General features: G+C 49.9%; 1 protein-coding gene across 1 annotated transcript in view; it reads right to left on the reverse strand.

The window, feature by feature from the left end:
* CPNE2 (copine 2) overlaps positions 1–10,021 on the reverse strand; it is a 153,397-nt gene extending 143,376 nt beyond the window's left edge. The window contains exon 1 of the mRNA XM_074968527.1: positions 9,890–10,021. The gene's annotated coding sequence lies outside the window, so the exon portion shown is untranslated. The remainder of the gene's footprint in view (positions 1–9,889) is intronic.
* Between the last annotated feature and the right edge of the window lie 1,762 nt (positions 10,022–11,783).

Genomic DNA, 11,783 nt, shown 5'->3' on the forward strand with positions numbered 1-11,783 from the left:
CCTTTGCTGCTTCTGTTTACCCTAAATGGTTTGTTTGTTGTGGAAAGGAGGAGGGCTGGTGACATAGGCCACAACCTTTTGGGAAGAAAGAAGCTTTGGGTGAAGAAGTGGCATATCCCAGCTTCTTCCAAACAGTCCGCAATAGCCCAGATGTGTCACGTGGGGCTGTCACAGAGTCACCGGGCCGATGCTCTGGAACCGCTCTGTATGAAGCCAGCCAGGACGCTGGTGGGGGTCTCCTCTCTCTGAGCATACCGTCGCCAGGGCAAGAAGCTTACACAGCTTCGGCCTTCCTGGGTCTGACCTCAGAGCATTCAGCATCCCTGTTCTCACCATGCGCTTCCTTCAGCGAGTCTGCCCATGCAGGGCTCCTGGGGAAGCCAAAGGGCCCTGCACCCCAACTCCACAGTGACTCTCAACCAGCACTGTAAAACAGAAGGTTTATTAGTCGACAGGTACACAGGATAGAACAGAATTTGTTAACACAGAAATCAGTGACTTTCAGCCAAGTCCATCTTGGCAGAATCCTGGGCTGGACCCCCTGGACTCCCCACTCCAGTCTCCCATAGCAGACTGCTCTGGACTCCGCTGCCTGGCCTCCAACACACACCGTTGCTTCTCCTCCGGTCTTTGTCTTGCTTCCCAGGCAAAGTGTCACCTGGTCGCATCCCCCTCCTGGTTCTCAGGTTACAAAGGGCACCGGCCAACACCTACATGCAGGCAGCTGGGCAGCCTCACCTGCCCTGAAGGCCTCAGCAAAAGTCACACACCCAAGTCCCACCACCTAGGCACTGGTGCCGTACACGGGGAAACTGAGGTAGTCACAGTATTCGTTTAGGACAGTAAGACTCAGATGCAACATAACAGGGTGAAATGCCTCACTTCATCACGGGGGTGACCCGAGAAGTATTTTGTCACGTACAGCCAGTCAAAACCTGGTTCCTTATTCAAGTGAAATGTACACAACAGAGCGGGGAGAAGGGAGCATGACATGAGGACACGTTGTGCAGTGGCAGATTTAGGGTTAGTGGGGCCCTCTGCACATCTTCATTTTCAGCCCCTCCCCGGGATTGAGCCAAGAAAAAGAACACGCTCTCTTATCTCCCCCGCCCCATTCTTTTTTTCTTCCTCCTATATTATAAGTAATGGGAAGTAAATGAAAATAAAGCAAGATAATTTGATGGGGGCAGTGGGTTGGGGTGTGGGAGGAGGGGTGAGGGGTGCGGGAGGAGGGGTGAGGGGTGCAGACTCTGGGAGGAAGTTTGGGTGTGGGCTCTGGGCTGGGGTGTGGGAGGAGGGGTGAGGGCTGCAGGCTCTGGAAGGAAGTTAGGGTGCGGGCTGTGGGCTGGGGCAGGGGGTTGGGGTGCAGGAGGGGGAGCGGGCTCTGGGAGGAAGTCTGGTCTGGGGCAGGGGTATAGGAGGGGGTGAGGTCTGCGCTTGAGATTGCATAGAGCGGGTGAAAAGCACATCTGAACAGTCGTACAGACCAACCCACTGTAGAAGCTGGACACCAGGACCCAGAGAAAAATATCCCTTTTGCTCGGAAGGACCCCAAAGTGCATTGTAGACTGTGTGTCCAGGTACCAGTCTGCCCTGCACTGTAGTGCAGCCCCTTCTGGAGTGGAACACGGCTGTTTAGCAACACAACCCACATTGCCAACTACTGATTTTTTAAACGCAAGTCTCATGGCAGTTGATGTTTTTCTTAAAGCCCCATCTCCTGGAATCCTGTGAAAAATCTCAATTCACATTTTAAAAAACAGGTACTTTTCTAGTCCGTGTAGTTCTGGAAAAGAGCTTGAAAACATAATCCCCTTAAAGGCTCAGTGACCAGCAGGCAAATAAAAAGAACCCAACCCTGATTATATTTAAAAATTCTATGCTTTTTTAGCCAATCTCATGCTTTATTTTGGTGCCTGCTAATTTCGGAGTACTTGGGGCTGGCGATACTGCACTAAACAGTGTAGCGTAAGTGGTGAAGCAGAAGAACGTATCCAGTGGAAACGACGGTGGGTCAAGGTAAAGCTCCCCCCAGAGTTGCGAGTAGCCAGGAGAATACGAATATCCCAGTTCCTAACCTTGGGGAGAAAATAAGTGACGGCGGGAGGAGGAGTGTCTCTGATGGGCACAAATTGTCAGAGCCTCAGGTTGATGTCTCATGCAAGTGATGGCACCTCAAGCTGCCCAGTGCCCCAGACCTGTAGGAGGCACTGGATCAGCACAGACTCAAAGGAAAGCTAAAAGAGCCAGTCAGGAGTTTTCTGATAAAGTAATTTTTCACTGGACAAACTGGAATTTTCTAACAGAAGTGTTTCGCGGAAACGTTTGGGTTTTGACAAACTTCTGCTGAAACGCTTTCCTGCCAGCTGGTAGGTGCTAGAGAGACCGGTCCGTGGATCCGGGGCAACCCTGCCGTCAACCCGTCTCAGAGTTAGGCTTCCTGTCATGGCACTGGGAGTCTGGAAGCTCCAGAAGCCGCTCAGGGCTTCTAGGGTCCCCACTCTGTGGTGGGGGACGCCCTGGGAAGCCCCTGCAATCAGGGGAGCCCAGGGACTTGGGGCAGCCGGCTGTTCTGGGTTGGGAAAACGGAATGGAAACATGTTGATTCTTCCCTTTGGGAATTTTTTCAGAATTTCCTTTCGAAATGTGGGTTGTCATTCCCATTCGGAACAAAAACTCTTTCAGAATGTCAGGGTCTCCCGCAGGTTTACGATTCCAAAGTTTCAACCAGGTCTAGCTCCTACAGGGTCACGGTCATCCTCCTCCTTACACACCGTAACACCGAGCAAGTCTAAGCACTGGGTTTCTTTGCATATTCATTCCGTAAACAAGCCTGTCAAATGGAAGTGGGCTCTCAATTAGAACGGGGCAGAAATTCAGTGTGTAGGGAGAGATACCTTGGGCCAAATTAGTCTGTGGTGTCACACCACTGACTCTGATGAGCTTACACCACGGTTTAATTTGGGTCCCGGAGGCAATGTAGAAAACTGGAGGTAAAGCAAATCTCAGAGACGGAGGGTGATTTGGGCAGCTAACTACCATTTTCAAAAAGGCCTAAGTGGTTTAGGAGCCCAAGCGACTAAGATGCTTTTGAAAGTGGAATTTGGGCTCCTTTCACTTAGGTGCTTTTGAAAATTTTACCCTGCGCCTGTGATGAAACCTATATCACCAGCCACAGCAGAGCTGAATGGCCAGCAAGGAAACAGCATGGCCAATTGAAAGCATTCAAAAATCATGAGTCATGCCCCTTCCCTCCTCAATGAAAATGAATGAATAAACAGATTTCAGAGTAACAGCCGTGTTAGTCTGTATTCGCAAAAGAAAAGGAGGACTTGTGGCACCTTAGAGACTAACCAATTTATTTGAGCATAAGCTTTCGTGAGCTACAGCTCACTTCATCGGATGCATACTGTGGAAAATACAGATGTTCTTATACATACAAAACCATGAAAAAATGGGTGTTTACCACTACAAAAGGTTTTCTCTCCCCCCACCCCACTCTCCTGCTGGTAATAGCTTATCTAAAGTGATCACTCTCCTTACAATGCGTATAAACAGAGATTTGCTTAAAACAATAGTAGGTTCTTTCTATTTCCTTTCTGTTTTGTGAGCCTTTCGGGGGCACGTTTTCAAGCTTTTCTTTGCCACCCAAGGCAAAGGCTAGAAATGTACTTGCAGCCGATGAAGTGAGCTTATGCTCAAATAAATTTGTTAGTCCCTAAGGTGCCACAAGTCCTCCTGTTCTTTTTTCTTTTCAATGAAAGCTGAGATCCTCAAGGAATCGCACACAAACTGTGACAACTGGCAACACCGGTCTCAAGAGAACAACAGACTGAAGGCTTCATTCTGCTCTCTCGGAGACTGGTATTCCACTCATGGAACTCCTGATTCACACCGCAAGCGAGAGCCGAATTAGGCCCTGAATCCAGTCAGTTCAAACCAGAAGTTAGCACTTCAAGTCAGGGGCAGGGGCTTGATCCTGCTTCCACGGACATCTGTGGAAGTTCTGCCACAGAGTTTAACCAGAGCAGGATCCGGCCCTAGGTTATTACTGGCTCGGAGACTAATATCATCACTCTCGGTGCACTAAAAAGCAACAAAAATGCCAGGTTCAAAGCCCCATGGACAATGCTATCACAGCAAACGGGGAGAACTGTTAATCCACCCTGGCTGCTCCTGCACCGGTCAGTTCACAATGCCATGCAATCAGACAGCTCGAGGGCGACACAACCTGTTCACCATGACCTGGAAAGAGAAAAGAGATGCAGAAGAAGGCAGGAGGAAAAGCCACATCCGAAGGCCTTTAAAATTACAAGCTGCGTCTCCAAGCCAACACACGTAATTTAACATCACTGGAGATTCAGCTGTCTTGTTTTCCTTTCACCAGGCAGGAGGGATCAGATAAGAAGCTTGCTCTCCAGTACAATGCAGACCACACTGCAACAAAGCCATTCAGACTGTAGGTCGCAATTTCCTTGTCAAACAATGTTTTTAGACACACTCTGCTCCAGAAAAGGTCATTTTAATGCATTCTAAAAACCCCATACCTAGCAGGGGTAGTATTAGGGAATGCTGAGCCAGTACAGACCTTTTAACAGCTGCAGGGTTAGGATCCAATCCTGAGAGGCAATGATAGGCGGGTAATAATTTAAGCAAAAGGCTCCCACAGAATTGTCCCCTGGCCTGGGATAAATCCCAGGTATAATTTGACCGGGGTGTGTGTTTGCAGAGAGGAAGGTCTGGAAACGAGGCTTCAATTCATTTGTTTCCCCATATATTAAAAAAGCTCAGGACCAGACTGTGACAACCTCAGGGTTTGTTTTGACCCAGAAAAGTGGCCAAGTTTAGCTCAGGTTTAGCGAATGCGAACTAGCTAAACCAACTTAAACTTGATGCCTTTCTCAGCGTAGATGCTTTAGCTGGATTTCAGCCAACAAGAGCATGGGGTGGGGTGAGTTAAATCGTCACGTGGAAAGCCTCAATTTAAATAATCAATTTTAATCCACCTTTCCATTTGTACTGGAGTTATTTTCTAAAGAAAGATGTGTTCCCATTAGCTGATATAACCATTAAAACATTTACAGTGAAATAGAGTCTTTACAAGAGATTTGGTACATCTTGCTACCTAGGAGGGTACACTATAACTATATACGTGTCTTTAAGCAATTATATAGCTTGATATTTTTGTATTCTTATTGTACATTTTTAGTATGTCAGGAAATGGTGAATGATACATTGCTCATTTACTAGATAACTTTTTGCTCATTATTTGTATCAAGCTGTATTAAGATGGCAACTGGAATGTAATGAAACACAAAACAGCACATACAATTTATTTTTAAACAACTTTCAGGTGTTTTCGATACACAAACTTCTCGTATCAAAAGATGCTTCACCATTTACTAAACAGAGGGATTAACTGTAGTCCATGAATTAAACTCATTATATCAGGGTCAGCCTGGGAAAACTGTCACACACACCTAAATGAAAGTGACTGGAGCTTAAGTTCCTACTCGCCTAGATCTCTTGAAAATGAGACAGTCTTCTACTGTGCCATGTTTACAAAGCTCAACCTCCAAAGTTAGATGTTTCCCCCCCCCGATTCCTGAAGAGCAGCCTTTGACTCAAAATTTGTGATAGAGGCTCAGATTTAGCTTATTTATTTTTTACTTAATTTTTTTAAAACATTAGAAGAAGTTTAGGCCTTAACATTTTGGAGTAAATTCAGATTTTAAACAGGTTTGTTTTAAAATGAAAAACTTCTTATAATTTAAATAACAAAAAAATCCAATTTTGTATTTTTCCAAAAAAGTGTCATAGAATCATAGAAGATTAGAGTTGGACGAGACCTCAGGAGGTCATCTAGTCCAACTCCCTGCCCAAAGCAGGACCAACCCCCAACTAAATCATCCAACTAAGTCATCCATTTGTATCCACTCTGTTTTGTGCTCAGCAAGCTTGGGTGCTCAGCTCTTTTGAAATCCAACCCACTTGTTGGGCTGCATAAATATGGATTTACGAGTCTAACTTTAAACATCCACTTTTGAAAATCTTAGCCTAAGGTAGCCTCACCGTGTGCTGACGGTGCACTGACAATTATGCATGCACGAGCGTGACAATATCTTCAGCTCCGTAATTGATGCTACTCTGGGTTAGGAAGCATGCAGCTTCAAAGAAACAGTTTGTTGGGTGCATCAGCCTTCAGAATAGAGGCCTCACTTTGAAACCTGATGTGTCAGAATAGTAACCAAAGAACAGATAGGAGACCTAGCCACCTGGCCTCTTTGCGTATGCCGAGGACTCCTCACTGCCACATGAGATCTGCAGTAGACTCCTAGCACGATGGAGCGCTGAGAAGAGAATATATTCATCCCTAAGGGGAAGGAGCATCTGACTTCACCTTTGCAGAGACCCAAAGGCACTCCCAAGGAAGGTCACTATAACCATGGGGTCCATCTAGCCTCGTCTGGTACCTACACGGTTTAGGGCATCTGAGTTTCCTGAATCAATATGCTCCATGGAATAGTTTTGCAAATTCTATGTCAGGGTTCAGCAAAGGGTCACCTCACTGTAAATAGTTTAGACGCCAGCTGTATGGCTGTTTTAATGGCATTATACAATCCAATATGAAGAAAGAAAGATAGATATATAAACCTAAGCCCAATAGCCCTCTCCTAGGACATGGCACCCAGACAGTGAAAGTAACTATGAACTAAAGGCCTGATTCTGTCTATCTTAGGTACTCACATGGCTGTATTACCATCAGATGTGTATTTATCCACACAATACCCCTGCAAGGTAGGGCCGTGCTAGTATCCCCACTGGGCAGGCGGAGAACCTGAGGCACAGAGAGACTAAGTGAGCTGCCCACGGTCCCACAGACAGTCTGTTTCAGAGCAAGAAACGGGTCTTCAGTCTCCCATGTGGCAGATTAGCACCCGAACCACTGGATTATCCTCCCACTTCTCTCACCCACACTGATGTAAATCAGGAGCAGCTTCATGGAAGCGTGTGAATTTACAGCAGTGTAAAACTGGTGTAAGCGAAAGCAGGACAATGCCAATGCAGGGACAGACGAATCTAGTTTCATTCTTCAAACTGAATGAAGAGCAAAAATGAAGCAGCTACATTCTATTTTAAAATTTGTTTTAATTACCCTTGTTGGCACTAACTTAAGCGAATTAACAAGACACTTAACTATGATTTTGGGGCAGACCCTTAGCTTAGTAAATCAGAAGTCAATGTTTCTACCCTACACCGATTCTCACCAGTTAAGGATCTAGCCCTTTATTTTGACAGTGTCCCTTTAAGATGTCAAAGGCTCTTGCTCTAAGCCATCCTTAGATCAGTTTATTCACTGCTGCTATTAATGTGACTCTGTTTGTCGTAGTTCCTTGCCTAAATGTTTTCTGATCCACTAAAGGAGCACAGACAATGTCCTGTGACAGACTGAACATTGCCACTGTGGTCAAGGAATACATGATTTGATGTTTCTTGTAACTTTTCCCCTGACTTTCAACATTCTGGGCCTTGCACTGTCAGCAGCCAACAAACTTCATTAACAGCCCTGAGAACTGCAAAGTTGAATCCCCGGCTACAAGGGAAGCTAACAGAGAGCAGGAGCTGAGCAACAGAGCTCTGCAGTAATACCGAGGGTCAGAGTGGTGAACTCTAGGGACGTGTCTACACTAAAGGCCAGACTCTCACCCCAGTTCCTCCAGCATCATTCAGGAGCAACTCCAGTACAGTCAGTGAAATTACGCCTGATTTAGGGCTGGATCCACAGGCTATTGAGATGAATCTTTCCATTGACTTCAATGGGAAGCGGATCAGACCCTTACAGAGGTGTAGCAAAAATCAGAATCTGGCCCTCGGGCCTTCTTTGCCACAAATTTCCCACCACTGCAGTTTCCCTGGTGACAGCAAAGGTGAGCATGCCGGTACATTCATCCGGATTGCTCCATGCAGTCCCTGGACTCCAACAGGGCTACATGTGTAAGGGTTACTCACATGAGGAAGAGTTACAGGATCAGGATCTTAGTTTGGCAATAGGGGGGAGCTAAGGGAAAATATTTCCCTTGTTCAACTCATTCACCAGGTGTTCATGGCATTCAGTGTATCCAAAACCTAGACGGAGCATTGGAGTGTGCTACTTGTTGGTAGCTCAGTTACTTGCCCTACATTCGAATGATGGACTTCCTAAACCCAGCCAGCAATCAGAGCTGTCACTAAGAAAGGGAGCCCTTCCCACCACCTCCCATACAAAATAGTGACTCACCCACCAAGGCTCCAGCAGACTCAGCTGCTACAAAGCAAACAGCTTCGAGGAGAACAATAGCCTACAGCGAAGGGTACAAAAGTGAAGGCACACCACAAACTGCTGGCAAACAAGCACTTTTGCCCTTCCGCCCTGTAGCTCACCAGCTGGCTGCCATTCACTCTGACTCCCAACCCACAGCAAGTGGGGCAGAGCAAAGAGGGGGGGCCCTGTACACTGAGCTACCAGAAAGATATCCAACACCTCACAGCACCAAGTCCAGGGCCTCCAGACGTTAACCATCAGAATGCAAAGTGGGTCACTGATCTCTTCTCCAAGGTAAGTTTCTGGGCATCCGTGAATCCAGGCTCAATCCTAAACGGCCACACTCACAACAGCAGTCCCGTCAACGTCGGCAGGGCTGCTATAACCACGTGCTATGGCAGAGCCAAGAGGCTACAAGCCAGATCGGGGCCTCACTGGGCTTGTTACGAACACACGGTGCCCTGAAGAGTGCCCTATCTTAATAGAGGAGACAGCCAGAGTGGGAGCAAAGTACTAGTCCCGAGTAAGCTGCGTTACGGGCCTGAGGAAGGCAAGATGGATTTGTGGCACATGGTGAGAGAGAGGAACGGGCTTTATACCCTCAACTCTAAACAACTCCCTGAAGGTCCCAGAGCTGCTGCAGAGAAAAGGTTCGTGCTCATGTCTGGGTGGTATTTTAAACATTAAGGGTGGACGGGTGTGCGCCCCTACCAACATTAACAGAGCCTTTTCTTTCTCTCCCCCCCAGTGGCAGGGCACACACATACATGGGCAGCGATGCAGCTGCAAGAGAAAGACAGTGTTGTCCCTTCCACACAGCAGACAGACCCACAGGCCATGCGCTGTGATGGATTCTCCCTGCAAGGCACTTAAAGACTTGGATTTTGTTTCATATTTGTAGATGGCATGAGAGCTCAGTCGCTTTAAAAGGGGGAAAAAAAACCCACCACTCTAACTATCATCTCCACCAAGAGGGATTTCCTCCCCCCCAGTTACTGCTACACTGGGTCGGACCCCAGGCGCAAGGCACCTGTCATCAGGTGGACTCTGGGAAAGGCAGCTCCCGGGGTAATTTTTCAAAGGAGGGCTGGAACAACAGGGGCCATGGTCTGCATTTAGCAGTTGACTGGAGCGGGTAGGGGGAGTTTAACTGACCCAGCCGCTGGGAACCCACCGCAGCTGATCGTGTTGCAAGCCGCCTCTGGCAGCCTGCCCTTTCCCAGCAGCGGCCTTTCAGGGGTGCAGCTCAAACAAGGCTCTTCCCCCAGGGGCGGTGTGGGGCCAAGGCGGGAGGCTGACGGGCAGAGCCAGCCCTTTCAGCCGGGAACGCTCCCTCGGAGGCGAACTGTTTCCTGGACTGAAACTAAGTGCAGAAGTAAGGCCAAGATCCAGCCCCACCCCGTGAACCGCCCAGCGCCGCTGCCGGGAAACTTACCGTGCCACAGCCCGGAGAGGGGCCCCCAAGCCTGCTGCGGCGCAGCAGCCCCCCAGGGGTCCCCCCGGGGCTTGCCACGATCAGCCTCCCCCCCCTGGAAGCGGCGAGTGGCCCGGCGCAGACCGCGGCTCCCCCGCCCGCCGGTCACTTACCGCCGTGCCGCCGCCGTCCGGGCGGTGGGGCCCCGGGCTCCTCACCGAGCTGCTGGGGCCGCGGCGGGGAGCTGCTGGGGCATCCCCGGAGAGCCCCGCCGGCTCTGGGGGGGGATCAGCGGGCGGGCATCGCCGCCGCCGCCGCCTCCTCCCCGGCCAGGCAGCGGCTCCTCCCGGCGGGGACGGCAGTGCCCCGTTCCCCGGGGGGCGCTCTCGGGGCTCCGCTTGGCTGGCTGCCGCCGCGCGGGCTCCGCCGCCCGCGCACCCCGGGCACCGCGGCTCCCCCGGCAGCGAGCGAGCGGAACCAGCTGCGCCCGGCAGCGGCGCCTCGGCACTGGGGGAGCGAGGGGTGGGATCAGCGCGCAGCGCCCAGCCAGGCGACACACGCCGGCCAGCCCCCGGCCCTCCGCCTCCGAGAGAGGCAGCGGGGCGCCCCCCTCCAGCCACTTCCCCCGCACGCTGCACCGGGACTGGCTGGCAGCGTCCCCGGTGTGTCAATCCCTCCTCCCCTTCGGAAGCCCTGAAACGTACCGACACCCGGAGGCGGATTTTCAGAAACTGCTTCTTTAACCCACACAGAATCCCCCCGCTTGGGCTTCCCAGGGTTGCGGGGTCTTTCCAGTCTAGGCTCCCGTCTCGGTCTGGCTCTTGGAGGGCAAGAAATACTTTAAATAGCTTTGTCGAGGGGGCTGGCCCTTCCCAAGTAAATAATTACCCCTCAAAGGACCCGTGCAAGAGACGCGCTCCAATATGCCACGCAAGTGGTATTTTTAAAACCAGCCGGCTCCTAGCGAACGGCTTTGAAACCCGCTCCGCTGGGGCAGACGGGCGAAGCGGCCCGGGCCCCTAACGAGACCCGGGGGAAAGGTTTCTAAACAAACTACGCGGCCAATGGAGGGCCCGATCCTGCCATCGGATCCCCTGCGTGGATCCGATGGCAGGATCGGGGCCTTTCGCTTCTACTGGGTCACACAAAGCATGTGTTTGACCAGCCTGCGGGCCGTTCCGAGTTGAAACCAGCCCCCAAAGGTTTCTTCTTTCCCAAATTCTTGGGGAACTGGGAGGATCCCTTTGAAGCTTTGCTATTCGAGCTACATGATTGGTCCCTTGGGTCACGTGGGATTGGTGCCCCTGGGATGATCTAAGCTTTTATGAACCCCTTCAGCCTAAAATGAGAGTTATTTTGCCTTGAAACAAATTCCATTTTGGGGTCAAACAGATCTCATCTATCAGAGTAGCAGCCCTGTTAGTCTGTATCCGCGAAAACAAAAGGCGGACTTGTGGCCCCTTAGCCAGAATTCACTTTCCATGGAGGTAACCTGCCCCAGGGGATGGTTCGCCCCCTCCCCTTCTGGACTGGTGAAAGCAGGGACAAACACCAGCCTCTCCCCCCAGGCCTTCTCTAAAACACAAATGTTACTACTATGTATTTTAAAAAGCCCAGCCACAGTGCTTTAATTTGTGACAGTGAGGCCTAGTACCTCTCGGCTTGGGCAGTTCATAGCCCCAGCTTGCTGCATAAGTTATGAAAGTAATAAAATTGCTCCCGCCCCGGCATCTCTTTCATTACAAATTAAGCACTGGAAAAAAACCTTCCAAAACAAAACACGCAACTGCATGTGCTTCTTCCCCCAGGCGAACAAACAAAAGGGGACAGATGTCGTCATGGTGCTTACTGCACTACTGGAGGTGATGAGCGTGCGATACGTACCTATTAGAGAGTCAAATTCGGATTTCCTTTTTGCAAAGGTGGTCAGAGCCCAATCCTCTTGAGAAACTGCTGAAATCCTAGTGGATAATTTCCCTCACTGTTTACCCATCTATAATTAAGATACTGTCTTTGAAATGTTGCAGTGTACTGACATGACCTTTCGCAGCATAACTGGAATTAGGC

Source organism: Natator depressus, chromosome 12 (assembly GCF_965152275.1).
Source record: "Natator depressus isolate rNatDep1 chromosome 12, rNatDep2.hap1, whole genome shotgun sequence".
Lineage (NCBI taxonomy): Eukaryota > Metazoa > Chordata > Testudines > Cheloniidae > Natator > Natator depressus.